Source organism: Cibotium barometz, chromosome 1, assembly GCF_041138505.1.
Source record: "Cibotium barometz isolate CiBa-2024 chromosome 1, ASM4113850v1, whole genome shotgun sequence".
In the NCBI taxonomy this organism is placed as follows: domain Eukaryota; kingdom Viridiplantae; phylum Streptophyta; class Polypodiopsida; order Cyatheales; family Cibotiaceae; genus Cibotium; species Cibotium barometz.
Genome location: NC_141046.1, coordinates 24,128,697 through 24,145,242, shown reverse-complemented (window position 1 = coordinate 24,145,242; position 16,546 = coordinate 24,128,697).

Genomic DNA, 16,546 nt, shown 5'->3' with positions numbered 1-16,546 from the left:
TCATTTCAACATTAGGTGTAATCTCCAAAAATCCCTTACTTGAAGAGTTCAGTGATACTTGTATTAGACCATCCAAAAATTGACTCTAAATTTAGCATCGTAAGAGATGCACGCAATACCGATATCTTGGCATCATTGTATAGTGGAAGGCGTACAAGTTTACACATGGCCTCTTCCTCTGGTTCATAATTTGACCGTTGAGAATGTCATGGTTGATGATCTTCATGTTCATGCTCCTCGAAGAGAACTTCTTGTTGCTCGACATTCTATATACCGACCTTGCTCATGCATCCCCTAGCATACTTCCATTCTTCCATTGTGATATGCATCCCCTCGTCTTTCTCTGCTTTCTCCATTTCGTCAAGTAGCCAATCCACATGAATATCCTTTGGAAGTGCTCTTAGATACTGAAGGTATGGCACACGAGATCCGTGGTGTGTACGAAAGAGGGCCCTTTCTTCTTGTCTTATTGCCTTTGCATCCTCGTATCTTGTCACCCATCTTTTCATCACATCACTATTAAGCACGCAATAGATATTGATATTATTAAGCAACTCCGTGTCTATTACTTTGTTGCATCCTTTCCCTTGAGGCAAAATAGAGGTCATCCTTAGGTCTTCATCATCTCTCCATAGTCGTGGGAGAGAGCTATCCACATCAACAAGAAACTCAGAAATATATACAAGTGACTCTTGTATCAACCAACCCTCAGCCATGCTACCTTCGGGCATCCACTTCATTTGAAACAGCAAAAAACGAAGCATCCGAAAACTCGTCATCCACTCCTGTAGCGTGTTAGGCCTCTCGAATCCAATCTTGAAAGATAATCTGCTACTACGTGCTGCGATCCTAGTCGGTGAATGACTTCAAAGTCAAACTCCTGCAATAACAGCATCCACCTTGCCAATCTTCCAGTTTAATTCTAATGGCGCACCAGATAAAGCAACACATAATGGTCCACATGGAAATAGAACATTCTCACTAAAAGATAATGCCAAAACTTCTTCACTGAATAGATCATGCCTAAACACTCTCACTCTGTTTACTGAATAATTCTTCTCTGTGGAGGATAATCTGCGCCTTGCATAATAAACAGGTTGGAACCAGCCAGCACTCTGCTCTTGCATTAACACACTACCAATCGCTGTATCCGAAGCATCCACAAAGACATGAAAATACTTCTCCCAATCAGGCGGCATCATAATTGGTGCATGGGACAGTTGTATCTTCAACCTTCGATATGCCAAATCACATTCTTCTGTCCAAGAAAATTCTTTACGGTCCACATGAGCCACCACATTTAGCGGAGTCGCCAAATGCACCAGAAACCGCAAGTGTCGCCCATGCCACGGAATTTGACCTAGGAACCGCACACATTCCTTCGGATTTATAGGTGCTGGAGCTTGCATCATAGCCGCCACCTTATCGGGATCCACAACAATGCCGTCTTGTGATATAATGTGCCCCAGTAACTTCCCACTCTGAACTTCAAAGGCACACTTCAATGGATTTAAACTGAAAGATACCTCTCGGCATTTCTGAAAACACAACGCAGATGTTTCAGATGCTGAACAGAGGTCCCAAACACACTAAGATCATCCATGAAGTCCCGCATGAGGGCTATCAAAGAATGGCCCAAAAATTTAATGCATATCCCGTTGAAATGTACTCGGAGCATTCCTCAAGCCAAACCACATCACTGTACACACAAACACGCCCCAAGCTGTGATGAATGCTACCTTAGCTTAATCCTCTGGTGCCATCTGGATCTCATTGTAGCCACTAAACCCATCAAGAAATGAATACATCTCATGGCCTGCCACATCATCCAAGATGGTATCCATGTATGGTAAAGGAAAAGGATCCGGAACAATAGCCGCATCTTAAGTTTCCTATAATCTACACAGATGTGTATCTTCTTATTCTTCTTGGGCACAATCGCAATCGGAGAAATCCACTTCAGATTCTCTATTGGAGCAATGAACCCAAAAACATGACCCAAAACCAAGCCGCATAATCCCCCACTGTGCGCAAGCCTGTGTGAGAAGGCCCAATCGTTAAACTTGACTAATGCAGGCCCGTGAGAAGGCCCAACAAGGAGTGATATACCACATGGTGGCAAGAAGAACCTGGTTTGCCACCACTACTACCTGGCTCGCAAAAGGAAAGCCTCATTGAACTCCAATATAGTAACTTCTTCCGATTGCTTAGAAGAAGAGGGGCTAACTGGTGCTCCAGGGAGATATCGATGCCCACCTAGCATAGGAGAACTGATGCTTTTATTGTCATGTAGTAGGCCATTCTAAGTCAAAGTGTCCCAAGAATGTCAGTAGTGAGTGAACCTTATGGCACACTCTAGCTAGTAGTAGCACACCAGTTCTAGCTTCCATAGCCACTACATTTGAAGCTCAATAGACTAGGGTCTCAACCTTGGGCAAGGGCGAAAAGCTAAGCACAAGGGGGTCTCACCCGCTATCCATATTAGTGTGCCTCAAAATTCATCAACTAGTCCTATGAGTGCAGAATACTATGCGGCTAGTAGTTCTTGGACTTTAGTCAATGAGGCTAGTAATTCTGAGTTGTTTAATAGCATTCCAATGACCCAAAGATCACGCAAATCGGGGTTCATTTGATTGGTGTAGTAGAAAATGGCCATGCGACACAGATCTCAAAACAGAGAGGTATAGCGCTCATACAAAGTGGGATCCAGGGTGGTATACGCTTTCTTGTCTCCATTGAGGAGGTGGAAAACTAAATATCATCAAATTTGGAGTCCTTTTGAGCAAAATACGGCATATTTGATGTTTGGCAGTTTTGATCGCATTAAGTAGAGTGCTAAACCCTAATTCAATCAAGAGGGTTTAGGGCTGTTTTGAAAAAAATCATTGGGTCTCAATCCTTACCCCATAAGCTTCACGACAAGCTTTTAACCTCGTCAATTGGATTTCAGAATCACATGTTGGATCAAATCTTGTACCAGGGGCATAGTTGATGAATTTTGGTTCGGTACACTATTTGAGAGTCATGGATGATTATATTGATAGTGAGAATGATGAAAGCTATTATGGGACTGAAGATGAATATATTATTGATTAAATTATTTGCAATGCAAGTTTTACCACGGATGAGGAAGATTGCATTGAAGAGGATACTTCCAATGGGGATCAAGACAATCACAAAGATTCAACATGTGTGGATGATGATCAATGTGATGAAGACTATGAGTATGATCTTCAAGGGCATTCGGAAGATGCTTATGCTTACAAGATTCAAGTTGGCTATGATTCTTTCTATGAGATCACTCATATCTATGATAATTGGATCCATGAAAATTAAGTTGAATCTCAACTCAATCAAGGTGCCTATGATTCTTCCTATGAGATTACTCTTAACAATGGTGATTGGAACTCAATTGAGAGTGATCTTACAAACTCAATTGATGAGGATAGTGATGAAGAGGATTTTGATGACATGCAAGCAAGAAACAATGACTTTACCAAGCAACCTTCTTCAAGCATATATGGTGTACAAGGGCAAGGCTTCTCTCAAGCAGGGTCAACCAGAGATTCTTCATTTTCAAAGACAATGGATGGAAATGTCTATCAAAAGCCTTTATGAGTCAAGACAAAGGACAACGTGCTTTTGAAGACAAGGATTATGGAACATTATGATGCAAAAGCAAGGTTTAGATTTTCTATGATGCATGGACTTTTGAGTACAAGGTTGTTGGTATCAATGAAAGTGCAAGCTTTTCTTGATTATATGGTATCTCATCATGAGGGACATTGACAAATGCTATGCTCATTGCTTAGAGGATGACATAGAGAGAGTCATACCTATGGAGGATCCACCGAACCACCCCACAACCGCCACCCATATTAAGGCTAAAAATGTTATCTAAAAAATTTTAACAAAGTTCCCCTCCATTAATTAATTGAATATCTTTTTTCACTCATTGTATGCCCCTATTGGTGGAGATTTCCATATGTATAATGATGTGATGTTTTGGACGTCGTCGACGACCAGTGACCACATATTCTATCGCCGAGGATATGAGAAAGGTGGTGTGGTGAAGTGATGAGCAGCTAATCTTGGACCTTGCAAACGTTTCAAATTTTGCGATCTTGATCTTGCCGTCCACAGTTGACGAGGCTCGCGCAACCGTGTGAACTGATTAAGAAAGTCTTGAATTAACAGTCTATGGAACACTAAGATATAGTAAGATGCCGAGGGACCATTTCGCTTAAATTATTTCTTAGAAAATGTGCAGTTTGACCCTTTCAGTTGCATGCTGACTCTCCTTGCACGCACGAGAAGAAAAGATGTGGTTATCAACAGGGCATCCAACGTCTGCACCCGTTATACTCACGTCACATCTAATACATTTTTGTTTCTCTAATTCATGAAAGCGTGACCAGCTACTAGGGGGAGTTTTTAATGTTGTTGATGACCTTCATTTTCCCGCATGTTAACCCCACCCTCCCCCCCCACCCCACCCCACCCACCCACACATATCTGTATATTCTCTTCTGCATCAATTGGCGGTGGATGGTATTCAATTGAAAAACATGAATGAGTTCTCTCTTGTTATTATAATTAAATGAGCACATGCATGCACCCTACATTAGAAAACCGCTTTCGTGTGAACGGACCATTAGAACACATTCATGCCATATAAGCTGCTCCAGACAACTCATTGCTATACTGTTAATGATGCAGCACAACACACAACCTTAAGAACCAAGCTTAAGATGGGAGACTTTTTCGTGATGAGAGTGACGATCGATGGTTTACTCGCAAACTAATAAGACATTGGAAAACGAGTTGTTATATGTATGGGGCCTAAAGGAAAAAAAGAAGAAGAAGAAGAAACACGGTGGGTATTACGCAGGAAATTGGACTCTGGATGGCCGTTTTGACTTGGTCTGAAGAGAATCGATGTACGCCTATATAAACGAGCTCACTGCTGTGTACTGTATGGTGCTATCAACAAGCGTCAGTCAATTCAGTAAGCCTTGCTCTGATCACTCATCAAAACCACGTACTTGTAGTAGTACTAGTGTGCTGCAAATTAAAGGGTAAGCTTATATATTAACTACAATATGGCAGCTCCTACCTCCACTTTCCTCGGCTGCAAGCTTAGCTTTAGAACACTACTTCTCCTCTTGCTAGTGCTCTCTCCTTGGATGAGTACAGATGCACAGCTTGCTTCCAATTTTTACAGCACGTCCTGCCCCTCAGCTCTCACGATCGTGCAAAGCGTGGTGAAGACGGCGGTGCAGAAGGAGCTGCGAATGGCGGCCTCACTGTTACGCCTGCATCACTGCATAAATTTGGTAACCACCTTGTAACCAAAGGCCAAAAAAGTTACCAATTGTAACCCGAGCTCCAATTGGGGTTACCATTTGGTAACTTGGCTTGGGGATCGAGCTACATAATGGTAACACTCAAGGTTTCAAATAAGTTACCATTTGGTAACTTATATTTTTGGAATAATTACCATTATGGAACTTCTAGCTGGGCGGCAGGCAGGGCGGCGGGCAGGCCAAATTCCAATATACTTTGGCTTTGAAGTTTGAATTCAGTAATTTAACTTTATCTTTGTGAAACGAATGCATTATGCAAATTGCAATTTGAAAACCCTCACTTTCGTAAAAGAGCGCGCTGCGCCATCAAGCTTGTGATCTCTTTCCCTCTATTTCTTTGCAAGCTGCGCATGACCTCAGCCCTCACCCTCCTGTATTCTACGATCTACCCAGAGTTCACCTCCGTCTCGACTCTCAACATGTGAACCTTTGCCAGGCGTCCTTGAGTCTCGACCTTGCTAGGTACATTGCTCTTATTTCTCCTAAATTCTAATTCTTATTCAAAAGCTTATGTGATGTTTGGCCGTCAACGACAGTGTGTAACGTGTTTGCTTTTTTTCTTTTTGAAACATAGCTATGTCCATCCTTGTCAATATTTTGCTTTCTTTATTTTTGAAACATACCATTAACATTACAGTGTGTTTGCTTTTTTAATTTCTGAAACATAGTAATGGTAAGTCCCTATCAACCTTATGTTTTGCTTTCTTTTTTAACATTGGTATGCACATTGCATATCAATCAGGCAAGCATCATATTTAACAAAAAGAAAATAAATAGGGAGGTATTGGCTATTATTTCTTGTTAGAGCACTCTACATATTACCTTTGATTTTATCTATAAACACCATCAAAAGTAGCATGAATTGACTTTTATATTTCATAAAAACAAATAGTTTCAAAATTTTAATTTTTAAAAAGGCTGCCTCTGCCAGCTTTTAATTAATAGCTGTGCCAAGGGTTGAAAGGAGGGATTGTAGCTTTCAATTAATAGCACTGTCAAGGGTTGAAAGGATGTAGTAGGACCCATATGTGAATATTACTTTGAGGCCTTGGCCTTGGCCTTGAAGATGGCTCGAAAGAGCGAGGGGTTTTAGAGCAGCACTTGGTACAAAGCACCAGCATTGCTGCCATACGACGGATCTCATTTGATGATTTGGTAGCAGCACTACATCCCCCTGTTGCCACAAACACACTAGCTGCCATGGGAGGTCGTTTGCCATCCGCAACATCAAAATAGGGATAGCCATGTGCTATGAAGGAGAACGCACAAGGCTTGCAAGAGAGGGTGAGCGGGTGTAGCGGCCAACCCTGACATGAGCTCCCTAAGCAAAACCTCTTCCAGTGCAGCTCTTTCTACTGCATCAACATCACCTCAGAACTAGGTACTCAACTTTGCCTCACTATACCCAAATCCTATTGTGACATGTGAGGTCTTCGACCGTAATAATCACAACCTTAGTCTAACTAAACTACACTTAATGATGTTTAAGAGATAGACAAATATGTGTCAATGCAATGCAGCTATATTAGATGATGAATGCGGTTACAATGAGATCCAAAGGGATCTATGCTGTCCTAGATGATGTCTACCCCTAGAAGAGAGGGAAACATGCTGAATAATGATGAAGGATGGCTGAAAGATGGCTGTCCTGACTCCAATGCTGAGTTCCACCACTTGTATGCTGGTATCCCTCTATGTAGGAGTTGGGAAGATGGCTGAATATGCTGATGCGTGGATGCGCTGCTGTTCCCAGCCCTCTTGGTGTAGAAACGCTGAAGGAACACATTGTTGGATACTGAACTGTATCCCCCTTTTCTCCTAGGAAGGAAAACGCTGAAGAGATCCAGATGTCTATGCTGAAACGATGCGTTTCTTTATATATGGGAAATTGGTGCGGGTCAGCCAGCTTGGCTGCACAGTCGGCCAGCTCTGAATATGCTCACGATTGCCATTTAAATGCCATAAATGCTTTAAAGGCTGCTCGGCTGACTTGAATGCTGTCGGCTGCCTCCACAAGCCCCAATGCTTTTGTCTAGATGGTTAATATGATGCTACAATGCTGAATCCAACCCATACCATGTGGTACATGCTGAAAACATTCATTTAAATGTCCATAAAATGCCTGATAAATCTTGATTAAATGCCTGATGATGCCATGCCATAAAATAATGCCATGTCACTGTACACCTGAATGGTGTGCACGTGACATTCCCCGCTGCTAAACTGTTGCTGGGTGGTATACCTGGTAACCTTCAACTCCTCTGTGATCCTTCTCCTCCGAACCACTGCCCCCTTCTGTCTTCTACTGTCGTCGGGACTGAGGTCATCTGCAGGAGTGAAATCCTTTGAGCCAAGACTCTATATACTGTGGGAACTGAACGGCAAATGCTGCTAAAACTGCTTGGAAATACCTGAGTCACCCCTGACCTGCCTATGGAAACCTTTCACCTACCATCTCCGTCGTTCTTGAAGCTCTGAACCTCCTGAGGCGATGTTGGATCAAACTTTCGTCTTCTGTGGAAGAGAAACCCCCTGCTGCTGCTGCTGCCAGTTGAAGCCCAAAACTTATGTCCTCCTTTGATGATGGATGATATTCTTCCTCAGAGAGTTCATGGGCAAACATGTATGCCTTGCAGATGCAAGACTGACTGCTAAGATGACTACTGTGCAAGCCATGTGCAACCCTATATGCTGTGCAAGAATGCAGATGGATGGGTTACTAATGTATACCTAAGGGAAAATCCCTAAGGGTGGCCTGCAAGATTTTGAGAACTGGGTTTAATTGTGCGGAAGCGATTAACATGATGTCTGACTGAATGACTGATGGAATGAACATGATCTAAGGCTAGTTACCCTGTAACGCTCTGATACCAATGTGACATGTGAGGTCTTTGACCGTAATAATCACAACCTTAGTCTAACTAAACTGCACTTAATGATGTCTAAGAGATAGACAAATATGTGTCAATGCAATGCAGCTATATTAGATGATGAATGCGGTTACAGTGAGATCCAAAGGGATCTATGCTGTCCTAGATGATGTCTACCCCTGGAAGAGAGGGAAACATGCTCAATAATGATGAAGGATGGCTGAAAGATGGCTGTCCTGACTCCAATGCTGAGTTCCACCACTTGTATGCTGGTATCCCTCTATGTAGGAGTTGGGAAGATGGTTGAATATGCTGATGCGTGGATGCGCTACTGTTCCTAGCCCTCTTGGTGTAGAAACACTGAAGGAACACACTGTTGGATGCTGAACTGTATCCCCCTTTGCTCCTAGGAAGGAAAATGCTGAAGAGATCCAGATGTCTATGCTGAAATGATGCGTTTCTTTATATATGGAGAATTGGTGCTGGTCGGCCAACTTGGCTGCAGTCGGCCAACTCTGAATATGCACATGACTGCCATTTAAATGCCATAAATGCTTTAAAGGCTGGTCGGCTGACTTGAATGCTGTCGGCTACCTCCACAAGCCCCAATGCTTTTGTCTAGATGGTTAATATGATGCTACAATGCTGAATCCAACCCATACCATGTGGTACATGCTGAAAACATTCATTTAAATGTCCATAAAATGCCTGATAAATCCTGATTAAATGCCTGATGATGCCATGTCATAAAATAATGCCATGTCACTGTACACCTGAATGGTGTGCACGTGACACCTACAGCTTGCCACGTAGTGCCACCCACTTTCAATGCCAGCCTTCTATCTAGATACTTGATATGGGGGCACGCATATACCCAATTCAGGTGGGGGTTCTTAGGGATGTGCCATATGCATGTGGGCATGTTGCCCAATCGCTCTGCCTCCTTTGCATCTACCTCTGCCATCACAACCATTTGGGCAAGCGTTGTCAGATCCAACATTCTATTCTTGGAGTCAGGTAGCAAGAAGCTTGAATGGATTATGGGAGCGTATGCAGACTAAAGCATTTTCGCCCAGAAAGTGTTACCTTTGTCCATCACAAGTTTGACACCATTGGATGAGCCAAATATGGGCACAATTCTTTCTTCGCGCACAATACAAGTACCATTGCATTGTACCATGGTGAGCTGGGCACTGACCAATGGACCATGCATCTAGGGTTGATGTATCCTACTCCACCGTGTTCTATGATACCGGCAGCCCATTTCTGGAAATGAAAATAGGGGAATTGGGCCTTCAAAGCTTGACTGCTCTCTATCATCTCTTGCATTGCACCCTGCTGCTTGGCAACTTCAAAGGATTAGTGTAGGGTAGGGTTGGACAAGGCTGCAACACACAATGAGCCCACAGGGTGATGGAAGCGGATGCCAGACGCCTGCTCAAGAGCAGAGTAGCAAAGCATGGAGCGAGCAGCCAGCGCACCCACATGGGGTCTGGGTCTGAAATACATGCCAGACAGCCCTGGACATAGTGTGATGCAAAGGGCCTGATGTAAGCTACGGTAGACTCTGGCTCGACGGCTGGCCCGATTGTTAACATGGAAGAGTTGAGCACAAGAGAGAGATGGCAAGCCACGACAGAGTACACCAAGCCCAGCCTGACGACCACCACCGCAAAGGGATCTGCGCTGCAGTAGGTGTGTCGAGGCAGTGAGGCAACTTGGGCGGCGCTACTGGCCTCTCTTCTGCCTGTGTAATTACTAGAGTGAACATCATTCACAAGAGAGTTCAAAGAGTAAAGTGCAATGTGTTCTTTCATTGTTCACACATGTAAAGGCTGCAAATTTATTAAATTTTCTCCCTCTTTGCTGCCCCTCTTTTACCCAATTGATTTAATTCACAAGAACTCTCTAGAGTGTCCTTGGTCTTGGTCTTATTGACCAGCTGGGTTGATTCTTGCAAGGCATTTTGAACGTTTTTGGGGTTTTTACATCTCTTCTCTATAACTCTATCTCTATATACATCTCTTCTCTTCTCTATCTATAGGACACATCCCTCCATTGCCATGTGGCAGAAGCACAAGCAATGAAAGAGTTCCCCAATTAATCATCTCATCATATCACAGATGCCATGTTTGAGGTCTCTGCCAACAAACATTAGTCGCTATAGCGTCCAGATTGCTCTCTTTGTGAATGCTAACTGGGGCATGGCTTTTTCTTGGGGTGACTTCAAACCTGTAAACATTTTTTTTCACTTTAGACTTCAAGGCACCCTGTTTCAAATTTTTCTCCACACAATCATTCCTTTCAGGGCACCATTTTGGGAATTCAACAACAGTGTGGTGAATGATATGGAAGTTCGAGCAGTTAAGAGGAGGCTAGGGAAGCTCACAAAGGCAGATCATGAGTACATCGCCATCATTATAGTATATCCTATCTACATTCGATTCCCAGATTCCAGACTCACATCAGATCAGCTATGCAGTCTCTGACTCTCTCTCTCTCTCTCTCTCTCTCTCTCTCTGTGGTGGCAGACCAACAACTGCTATTCCTTAGTGAGAAGTCTCCACCACTCACAGGACCAGCACATCAGGAAGTCTCTCTCTCTCTCTCTCTCTCTCTCTCTCATGTCGTTGGTGTGCGTGTGTGTTGGATATGTGCAGGTCTACTATCGGACCGCTCTTTCCGTAGTTTGGACCCATAGGAGAATTTTCAAAATCTATACTTGTGCTTCAAAATTCTCTTCAAGTTTGTGCTACTGAGGAAATTCATTTAACTTGCTTGCAAGTAAGCTTTAAGCTTCCATGGGAGCAGAGGGAGGTCGAGCATCCCAGAGGGAGGACGATTGCATGAGCTCTGAGAAGATGGGTATTCTTGTGTATGTGGCTCAAAGAAAGAATTGAAGAGAAGCTATAAAAAGTAGAGCTCTCTCTCTCTCTCTCTCTCTCTCTCTCTCTCTCTCTCTCTCTCTGTCTCTCTCTCTCTCTCAATTGAATTTCAGGGCTCTGCAAATAAACGAAAGAGAATAGAAGGAAACGTGTTGCAGATGTGGAGATCAGAATCCATATCTCCTCCTTACTCTATATTTGCAGAGATTGCTCCCAAGAATTGGCACCAAGATGTAAGAGAATGAAAGGAGGGGCAATTTGACAGTGATTTTTCTTACACGAGGTGCACCTTTACAATACCATTGCTAGAAAGGTTCCATCACTGAAAGTCTACATTTGATGAATGCCCTTTTGTCTTTGCCTCAAATACTCTCTTCGGGTTTTGTCTTCAGAAGGAGGTAACTAAATAAGTGTTCCCTTCCATTGCTGAGCAATAAAGCGATGGGACTTCTTAATCAAACTTTGTGTTATGGGGGTGGTTCCCAGCTTATGAAGTGTGCTGAAGCAAGGGAGATTCTAGTTGTATGCCTTGTGTGTGTGTGTGTGTGTGTGTGAGAGAGAGAGAGAGAGAGAGAGAGAGAGAGAGAGAGGATCCCTTAGGTGGGCATATCAGATGGGAGTACTCTCCGTCGAGATGGTTCATCCTCCACTCATCACATTTTGCACCATGATCGACACACAATCAGAGACCTAGAGTCCACATTCATGTCTGACAGTTTGTATACTGCATGAGCAGGCCGGATCCAGCACTCATGGAGATCTCTATACTTAGGGTATATATAAGATATGTTCTTTTTCGCGAGAGAGAGAGAGAGAGAGAGAGAGAGAGAGAGAGAGAGAGAGAGAGAGAGAGAGAGAGAGAGAGAGAGCTACTGCACATCCTGGGAGGTACTAGAACATGTGTGCATACATTCATAACCTCCTGCAAGATATACTATCTTCCCTATTGAACGTATATAGATACTTCTGGTGATATGGCATCAACACGGCTCACACTGATTTGACATACTGTCTTACATGGTGCTCATATATGTCTGCCAAGTCTATGTCTGCCAAGTCTATGGTGAAGTGGATGGTGGGGGTAGGCTCAAAGGATACCATGTGAGCTGAAGAAGCTTATGATAGTGATAGGTATGTATGGTCTAGTCCTATCGAGTGTTGTGGTTACTACTATGGTTAGATTCTGGAAGATGTGTGGTCTCCTTAGATCCAAGTACATAGTCCAGAGTGCTATGCCCTCCCCCACTGAAACACGTGTGTGCTTTATACCCGGGCCACTTATGCCATCTCGTTATAAATAACGAGATGGTGTCATGAGCCAAGTCAATCAGATACTGACCATAAACTTCTTGAATATAATGCTGATCAAAAGAAGAAATCCTACTAATTAATATGTCGAGTTAATTTCTATCATGAATAGATGATGTATTTCTTGGCTGAGTAATATATGGGTATAAATCCTAAAGAAGCATAATTAAATGCTTGCATGAAATATTGATAAGATCAAAAAACTAAGTTTTTTATCACAAAATGTGCAGCTGACCCTCTTATGGTTCTTTGAAAGATTCATGTTTTGCGTGAGAAGATATCTGCATAAGAAGATATGGCTGGAAGCAAAGGTAATTATGCTTTAACTTTGACCACCCTGCTGCCTCTTGTGTCTTGTCTACCGTTTTTTTTTGTGTTTGCATATTTATGTAGAATCTTGTCAACAGGAACTTTTAAAGCACACTCACCTCTAGTCCCTTCTGAGGTGCAAAAATCTGAGCAAGATGCACGCAATCAAATGTTTGCAGAGTTATTTGGAGAAATGTCATCTACTTCCGAAGGGAACGATGAGCTTTTGGCTGAGATAGAAGAAAGTAATGAAGCCACAGAAGCTAGTACCTCAAAGCCAAAGGTTGGATCAAAAAGAAAGTTCAGAGACTCCTGGAGGTTTTTTCACGGTTGGGTGCTGCCAGATTCCAAAAATGGTGAATTAGTTGTGAAATGCTAGGTCTGTATAGCAGCAAAGAAAAGAAACAAATTTGCAACATGCTATGCACCTTGCAGCATTCAGAAAACTTGAAAGTACAAATCAGCACCAAAGTGCCGAGAGGATAAAAGAGAAGCTTCTAAAAAGTGGAGGACAAATAGTTGGAGCAATGGATACAGGCTTGCAAAGAAGTGGGGAAGTTTACAGGTCTCAAGTCATAAGTGTTATGCAGGCAGTTTACTATAAAGCTTTAGAAGGAAAGAGCTTGCATGGTATCCCAAGGCTTGTAGAAATCTTAAGATTCATGCAGACACCTTTTATCCCTATTAGTGATAGTTATGGGACTTATGGAAATGCTATGGCTGCAAGGGAGATGCTACAGGCTATCTGTGATTATGTAAGAGGTGAATTACTAACAAAGCTGAGAGGAAGTCAATTTTTCTCTTTCTCCATCGATGAAAGCACAGATCGATGCCTGGAGAAGCACTTGATTGTTTATGTGACTTACTTAACATCACAACTTGAGGTTGAGGTGAATTTTTTGCAGCTATTGGAAATAGAAAAGGCTGATGCTAAAACAATTTACAATAGCATCGTTAAGCTCTTCAAGGATTTGAAGCTCGACACAAGAAGATTTGTCGCCATTGCCACTGATGGTTGTAGCACCATGACAGGGACAAAAACAGGTGTAGTGGCTAGATTGAAAAGGCTGTTTCCCTCTCTAATTGCTGTTCATTGCATTGCACATAGAGAGGCATTAGCTGCCCAAGATGCTGTTGATCAATTTCTAGAATTGGAGTATATGGACAAATTAGCAGGAAAAGTATACACTTGGCTGGGAAAATCTAGTAATCGACATGCTGAATTTTCAAAGCTTTTGAAAGAGTTTCAAGTCCATGACTTGAAAATTCTACAACTTCACAGTGTTCGATGGCTTTCAAGAGGTTTGATTATGGCCAGAATTGTAGAGGTAATGCCAGCTATATTGGAACTTTGGAAAGCAAATAATCATCCAGATTATGGAAATATGCTGCTTTATCAAGTTCAATTTTTATTTCACTACCTTGCTGATGTTTTGGAGCAATTGAACATACTGAGCAAAGTTTTTCAGGAAAACATCGTTGATGTTTCAACGCTTGGAGCAAAGTTTCAAAAAACCAAAAACATATTACAAACCAGGTACTTGGACTCGCAAAGTGAGTTTGCCAAAGACTCAACAAGGCTTAATAAATTCATGAAGGGCACAAGCTCCATTGGATTCATGGGGTTTGAAACATCAGGTGGCGGCATTAAAAGTTTTCCCATCACCTGGAGATCAATACATGATCAGGTAATGGGAGAAAATGTTGAAAATGCTGAATCTGGATCACTTGAAGACTGTAAGAACATAGCAAAGCAACACATGCAACGTCTTCTTCAAGCTTTAGACACTAGACTTGAGGACCTTGAAGTATTCAAGGCTATGAAATTTTTTGATCCAGTTGGGTATCCAGATATTGGAGGAAGACGAGGTGAATCAACTTCTACATGGTTGAAGACTCTTTTTGAGCATTTTAGTGCTGGAGGAGCAGATTCCTCAACATGTTATGCTGAAAGAGAAGGCTTTGTGGAGACCTTGTACAATGCTTGTCCTCACAAAAGTATGCTTGGTGCCTGGAGATACTGCATTTCAGATGTGAGTTACTCAAAAGATGGGCTTCTAAAAGGAAAGTGGTTTGAAGACTTTCCTAAAATAATGAGATTGTGGCAAAGGATTTTGGTTGTTCCGGTGAGTACGGCAACCTGTGAAGAAAGAGGGTTTTGGAAACAAAATGAAGTGAAATCAAAGCTAAGAAGCGACTTGCATCTTGACACATTGGATGCTCATATGATGATTTCTCAAATTAATTCTAATATACATTAACAAAGGCACACACCTTCTGCTAAGGAAAAGTGATTCGTAGGCGTCTCTCCTTGCGGAAGTATTGCCATGTCTCCATGCACATATCAACCCTCCTCTTGTTTGTCTCCACCATACAGTAGCGTCTGTTTATTTTTCATATTGCATACCATAGAACTTGTTAGATTTCAATGTTTTCTTTCATGCGTTGCTTTTTTCTTCTCGATCATTTGATTAATGACTCGTGTTTTTATGGTACTTGAAAATCAGATTTGGACCAATCAGAGGGTACACCACCACCTCCTACTCATGGTGATTGGGGTGCACAGAGTTCCAATACTGCACATGAACCCGTTTATGATGATTTCTACTACGACGAGTCTATTATATGCTGGTGCGCTCGTTGTCATGGCACATATCGGAGGCCACGAGACGGGAGTGCTTTTCACATGAGATGACTCATGGTACTTTTGAGCGAGCACCGCCACCTGAGGAGCGACATCGACTTATGGTATGTGACTGTTCTCCCTTAGTTTTATTATTGGTTATTTTATAAATCAAAGGCTCATATATAATGTAACCATATCATATATGTAGGTATATTCACTTGATGACGAGGATGACTTCACTATCAGTGGTGCACATGTCCCTCGCACACGGCACGGATAGGTCACTTGTTAGCTGTAGCTCGAGGTTTCTCGACATCCTCTACCTCCTACTTTGGAGGCCAAGATGGGTGGAGATCATCCGTTGCCCACTCATTTGCATTCTCTAGTACAGACGTATGATCGCAGACGATACGGAGGATGGCAGAGAGGATCACTTCCTTTAGATGGAGTGGTTTTCAGCTTCTGGGGAAATCGCTACATGATTGCTCCATCTACCATTAGTGGAGCAGGACGAGGCCTCTTTATTGCACAGGATTTACATGTGCCCCCTCATTCAGAGGTCACCCTTATATCTTTCTGTGGACCTATATATAATGGCATCAGCTTACTCGCTACATTCAGAGCATGAGTACTTATGGATTATGTCTCAATGCAATCTCTCTTTCTGATAGAGGGATCACACATGCAAAAGGACAAAGATTCTATGTTGATGGAAGACCTTACTCTCAAGGAAACATAGCAGGTTTAATCAATAGTAGTTGAGGGATGAGTTCAAGAACCAATTTCATGTTTGTGGAGTGTGAGAATAGTCATGAACTAGAACATATGAGCAGGGATGTAGAAAGATACATAGTTGTCAATGCTATTAGATCATTACGTGCTGGTGATGAATTGCTGGTCAATTATGGATGGCGTAGACCTCCACGAGCATCCTTACTAGATGAGGATTGAGAGCTTCATTGTATACATTTCCTAATGTTATTAGACCTCTTGTACCCTAATTCTATAGTTTAATTTGCACCACGTTCTCTACTGTCTCTATTTTAATTTGATAATCATTTTTTATTGCCTGTAACTGTTTTGTATCTATCTTTTCTTTTATATAGAAGCATGCTATTGATATTGCCTTCAAATATGTAGATTCCGGATTGTGACATCGATAATATCACAAATCAATGTTCA